Genomic DNA, 6542 nt, shown 5'->3' on the forward strand with positions numbered 1-6542 from the left:
AGGTTTTTGTTTGTTTCAGTGTGATATTATTTTATTGTTGTCATTTTCTCACCATGCTGAGTTGGAAAAGAATATTTTTTTCTAATTTCATTTGTTGGCCTATCCCAAAATGTTCAACAACCAAATGCAACACACTCTACATAATCCCTGTCATATATGAGAGATACGTATTTCCCTGTTTGTACCTTATTTGTAGTTGCTTCTTTAGGGGAGGGGAGGGATGGTGGGATGTTGGGGGGACACACAAATGGACCCATTCTACCATTACTCACATCCTCAGATGAAGCAGAAATGGTTCAAGCAGAGCTATCTCTTGGTTCTCTGGAGTTTCATTTGGTCATCAAGATATTTGAATTGGAAGGATTTCTGAAAGAAATAAGTCTGCTAGGAAGGAGATGCTGGTTATCTCTAGTCCCTTGGAAGACTTAAAGAGCGAGATTATGATCTCTTATTTACAAAATTTAAATAACTCATACATAGCTTCACCAGTCACAGAATCTTCCCTTTTCACAAAGGGACCTGGCTTTCAGTTCTTCATATTAATTGAAACACGTCAGTTACTGCCATTGAAAAGAAATTTATTTTCTTTTAATTAACTGACATCAAATACAAAGAATCACCCGTGCTTTTCTCATCTCATACTAATTTCCTGGTTAGTTTGGTGATATTGCTTAACACATCTTTGATCAAATAAAATGTCTATAAAATTAGGATAAATGTGCTCTTGTTAAAGATTCTTCAAAATTATTAGATAAACAAGATATTTGGATTGAGAATTTTAGATGAATGGTAATTAAGCCAAATATCTGAGAAATAGAAGTTGTTGATATCTTTCTCTGAATATAATATTAAGTGTATCACAAAAACAAATAATTTTGTAAAGCTTTAGTTAAGGCACCACCTTTACCTCCTTGTGAAAATATGAAATGTTTGAGGTAATGCAGGGGGTGATATTTATGATTAGAAAGAAGTTAATTCCCAGTATGGCTTTCTCAAATCCTGAGGGTAAGCATTGGAATGGACATGAGGAGAACTCGTTGGGGTTCAGCTCAGACTCCCAGCCGTTCAGGGTTACAGCATACTCTGTTTTGACAGATGGCTCCTTTATGAGCAGGGCTTCTAAGAGGACATGTTGCAGATGTGAAATGTACTTGAAAAGGTCAGAAATTCATTGCTTTATATTCCTTAGTGGTTAAGGTTTTGGAGGGCAAGGGTATATTTTATTTATCTAGATATCTTCTGGCACCTCGTACAGTGCTTAGCACGTATGCGGAATTTAGTAATTTTTGACAAATGAATTAATGAGTAAACGAATGAACATTTTGTTTTAGTTAGAGGTTATCAGAGCTATTTATAAATCACATGGCAAATGCCCAGCACGTGCATATTAAAGAGGAAACTGTCAGTGAACCACATAAGTTAAAGGCCAGAGGAAAAATTGGAAATTTTGACATTTATATGGAAAAGTTCATCTTCATGCAGGTGACTCAAATCTACTTCTCTGGTCTCTTTTTGGACAGGGGTCACCAGAGCATCAGCCAAATGACTATGATGAGAATTGGGTTCTTTCTTGTTAGGGCTAGAATGGAGCAAGCATTTCCTACCAGATGTACCAGCTGAACTCTGGGTTCAAGGATCCTGCCTAGCAGAATAGAAAAGCCGAGGTCCAGATACCAGAAAGAAAAAATAAATACCAGGGATCAAAGGGTGAAAAAAGAGAAGCTAGGTCAAGAACACAGAACCATGATTTTTAATCATGTTAGACACAAGGGATCACAGTAAAATGGGTTATTAATGAGCCAGAGGAGGGAAGGGATGGAGTTCTTGTCAGTTGCAGCCAGTTCTGGCTTGTGGTTGTGTCCCAATTCAATGAGCTCACGGATGAGGTATGTGGAAAAATCCAGCAGAACTGACGAATTTATTCAAACCTAGTCCTTTGCTGATGTGTAGACTCACACTTCTGATTGCACGCTGGACTTTCTCCTCAGAGTGTTTCTTTGGCACTGCATATTTAACATATCTAAAATGAAAAATAGCTTCTCTTGTATTTATCATCAGAAAAAAAAATAGTGCAATCTCTTTTGGAAATGGGCAAAAGAGATTACAGGTGTCTTCCCTCTCAGTGGAGTGCTGGGCATTGTCTAAGGGGACTCTATGGAGATTATATAATTCTACAGGAGTGTATACCTCTGATTGACTTTCTGTTGACTAGGTTATTTTACAACTCTGAAGACACAGAAGTTAAGTATTAAAAAAACTGATAGTCATGTAAATGATCCTCTACGTAGCAGTACAAAGGAATGGTGTCCCAGAGACACAGATTTGATTACTGCACTATGGAAAAGATGACCCAAATAATGTTATTGCCTTTATAATATTAACCAATTTGACATTTATTAACAAATTAATTTCAGCACTTCTGATTGCCCCTGTTAGAAGTGTGTGTGTACATTACTGTTTTTTTCATTAATGAATATGTTGAATAGAATCTTTAACATATTCTATACTTACAACATACACATGTTTTTAACTTTATAGAAATTGTGCTATTTATTGCTAATATCTGTACCATGCGAAACACTTGATATCATTGAGCTTTCTTATTCTTTGGCTCTCCATTATATAATCAGTTGCTACATTTTTTTAATGTTTTTTATTTTTGAGAGCTGAGCATGAGTTGGAGAGAGACAGACAGAGACACACAGAATCTGAAGCAGGTTCCAGCCTCTGAACTGTCAGCACAGAGCCCAACACGGGGCTCAAACTCATGAACTGTGAGATCATGACCCGTGCCAAAGTTGGATGCTCAACCAACTGAGCCACCCAGGAGCCCCTAATCAGTTGCTAAATAAAATACACTTTACTTCAATTCCCATTTTCTGCATCAATGAGCCCATTCAGATCCCAATTATTTTGTACTTGGACTGATCCAATGACCCAATACTCCCCAAACTTATCTTGCAAATTTGTCTCCTCACCACCACAATCCAAACACAAAAGCCAAATCTTTTCATCTAAACTCAAGTCTTCAGGACATTCTCACCTCACAAATCTTGTTTGACTTTCTATTGACTAACAAATCAAAATTCCCAAGCTTCATTCAGCTCCTTAAAAATCGGGATCTAAGGGATTCTCTTATCTCTGTATTCATTGACCCTTCTATTAGTTTGCCATAGCAAAGGAAAAAGACTGGATGGCTTAAACAGCAGAAATTTAATTTCTCAAAGTTCTTGAAGATAGTAGTAGAAGATCAAGCTGTCTACAAGGTTGATTTCTTCTGAAGACTTCTCTTCTTGGCTTCTCTTCATGGTTATCTTATCCCTGTGTCTTCACATGATTTTTCCTCTGTGCATCGGTGTCCTAATCTCCTCTTATAAAGGCATCAGTAATATTGGAGTAGGACCTACCCATATGACCTCACTTTACCCAAATTACCTCTTCAAAATCCTATCTGTACATACAGGTTTGAGGTATTGAGGGTTAAACTTTCAGGATATAAATTTGGGGGGAACACAGTTTAGCCTATAACACCTCTAGAGGTGGAAAGAAGATAAATGTTTGTTGAAGGCCTACCATGAGTCACGCTGTATTTTATGCTTTCATGTACGTTAAAAAATAGTTGATGTTTTCCTGAACGTATCCCAACCCAATTTCTACTTGTAATATATCAACTCTGTGACACCTAATTTTCCCCCTTATGGTACTTTAACATTCTACCTGGTTTTATAATCATTTTGTAGGTGTTTTTTAAAAATTTTTTAATGTTTATTTAGTTTTGAGACAGAGAGAGACAGAGCACGGAAGTAGGGGAGAGACAGAGAGTGAGGGAGACACAGGATCTGAAGCAGGCTCCAGGCTCCAAGCCATCAGCACAGAGCCTGATGCAGGGCTCAAACTCACAAACCATGAGATCATGACCAGAGCCAAAGTCAGAAGCTCAGCTGACTGAGCTGAAGTTGGATGCTTACCTGATTTAACCACTTAGGTGCCCCCGTAGGTGTGTTTTTTAATAATAGATTATTAGTTCCTTGAAGGTGTGATGATTATTGACTCTTTTAGGACCCACCTGAGGTGTATGGCCTGTTTTATAGAATAGAGATATTTGTGAAATTAAAAATTCAAGGAAGGAAAAGAAAGTTTGTAAAATGAAAAAGGTAAGGTGATAAAGTTGGGGGTTTTTTTTGGTTTGTGTTTTGGGGTTTTGTTGTTGTTTCTTTGTTTTTTTCTGGTGGGGGTGGGAGGAAGTTGGGGGAGGATGAGTCAAGAAAAGGAAGCACAAGAGAGGTGTTTCATAAGAGGTACAATTACAAAGATTTTAAGCTTGAAGCCTATAATAAACCATTTCTGAAACATGGAAGTTCTAATACTTTACCTTCTAACAGATAGTATTATTAGTAAATCATGTTCCATATACTTTCATGCCTCTGAGCTATAGAGAACATTATAATATTTGAATCAAAGTGATTTCAAGATTGATCCTCATTCCGAGTGTATCACACAGGTTTGAAGGTCTGATTTTAGCATATTTGTCTCCCACAATCAGCTGGGGTGTGGCTTAAGGGGACAATTTACTGTGTGGCAGTGAATATATTCTGCAGATCAGCCAATCTGGTGTGGTTTGTGAAGCATGAAAAGATTTGAAAGTCTCAGCTAATGTGCATTACATGTGTCACATTCCCCAAACTAGGCCTAAGACTTGTGAGGGTGTGATCCATAACTCGATCTACTGCCACCAGACTGTGATATTTATTGCTGTGAAAATTCCCATGACAAATTTGTTGCTGTGGCACATTTACCATTATAAATTGACATACAGCAATAGATGTGATGGCTTCAGACATAGAAACCCCAGCACTTTATTATTTTTTTTTCAAGTCTTAGACTTAGGTTCCTGTGAAATTTTTAGAAGCCCCTGTTTCTTTGGGTTATTAAAAAAATCCAACAAATCATTCTCTTAATAGAGTGTATTATTATTCAAACCTTTTCTGAAGAAAGGTTTCATCTGATTTCTAAATTTAACCATATGCTCTTATCTCAAAATTGTAGTCACTATCCACTTAACATGTATTTTTCTCATTATTGAAATATTCCAGATGTTTCCTTTTAAAAGAAATCAGGACTAAATGTAATAATTTGTACAAGTAGTGTTTGGGACGAGGGTGTACATATGATTTCTCATTGAAGTTAGATGTTCTAAATTGAGACTTGTGGAGTTGAATGTGTGCTTTCAGTATATGTAGGGCTCTGGAGTGTGTCTCAGTCACACAAAGATGAAGAGCCGTTGTGCTGGTTTTCAGGAAGTTTCAGTCACCAAGGGAAAGACACAAATGATTATATATAAGTTAACCACCAGTTCTCAACTGGGAGTGATTTTACCCCCTGAACCTCCCCCACAGGACATGTTGCCAATTGAGATAGGAATATGCATCTGCAAGTTAGATATATACCTATAAAAGTTTAGTAGAGCACCGGGCTGGTGATATGGATGTGACAATTGTAACAGTAGATTTGAAATAAACAGACCAGTAAGATTATACACCAAGAGTGTGTGCATGATAAGGGCGTTCACTGGGTAAGGGACACCTGCCTTTAAAAGAATACATAGAGAATCACAAAAGGCAACTAAGAAAAAACAGTAAGATTAGCAAACATTTTTTAGAGCCCATACAATGAGAAAAAAACTGCGCTAAATACTTTACTTACATTAATTCTCATAACTAGCCTATTATTCTCAACGTTTTTGTAAAATGATTGAAGGAGGGATCAACAGTATCAAATGCAACAGAAACCTTCAGTACAGTGAAAGCTAAGGTGTTTATAGATTTGGCAATTAGGAATTCATTGGCGACCTTAGTGAGAGAAGTATCTGCAGAATAATGGAGCTGGAAGCTAGAGTCCAGTGGGTAGGAAGGAAAATGCTGGTGCAGAAGTAGAGATAAAGAAGTTTGCATTGAGGCGCCTGGGCAGCTTGGTCAATTAAGTGTCCAATTCTTGGTTTTGGCTCAGGTCACGATCTCATGATCTACTTCAGGATAGAAGAGATGAGCACAAGTAAGGGCGTAGATATTGTTTGTAAACCCTGAGGAGAGAAATGAAGATTTCTGATAGACACCTTAGACAGGAAAAGAGACTTGAGACATGGTGCCTGGGGCCCAGCTGAGATAGGATACCACTTCCTCTCAATCCAACAGTCCACTGGAGCCCCTTTTTTTGAATTTCTTCCCTTTTACCCAAGTTGGATTTATCTGAAATACTCTTTCAGGAGGACCTTTGAGTATCTCATTATCCTTACTTTTCAGGGCATCATTCTATGAAATCGAATCACATGAATCCTCTACTGCCTCCTGTGTTCTCTATTCCTGCAACCCAAGTAGTTCAGTGCCCAAGGGAAAAACACACACTGTTGGACTACAGCCTGTATCTGGGAGGTGAGGACTCCCCAGGTGAATGTTACATAATTTGCTTATTCTTTGTGATTATCTTACCGTAGCGTATTAATGTATATTGAACATTTCTTTCCATTAATACAATGCTAATACGGA

The sequence above is a fragment of the Crocuta crocuta genome, unplaced genomic scaffold, assembly GCF_008692635.1.
Source record: "Crocuta crocuta isolate KB4526 unplaced genomic scaffold, BGI_CrCroc_1.0 scaffold21, whole genome shotgun sequence".
NCBI lineage: Eukaryota > Metazoa > Chordata > Mammalia > Carnivora > Hyaenidae > Crocuta > Crocuta crocuta.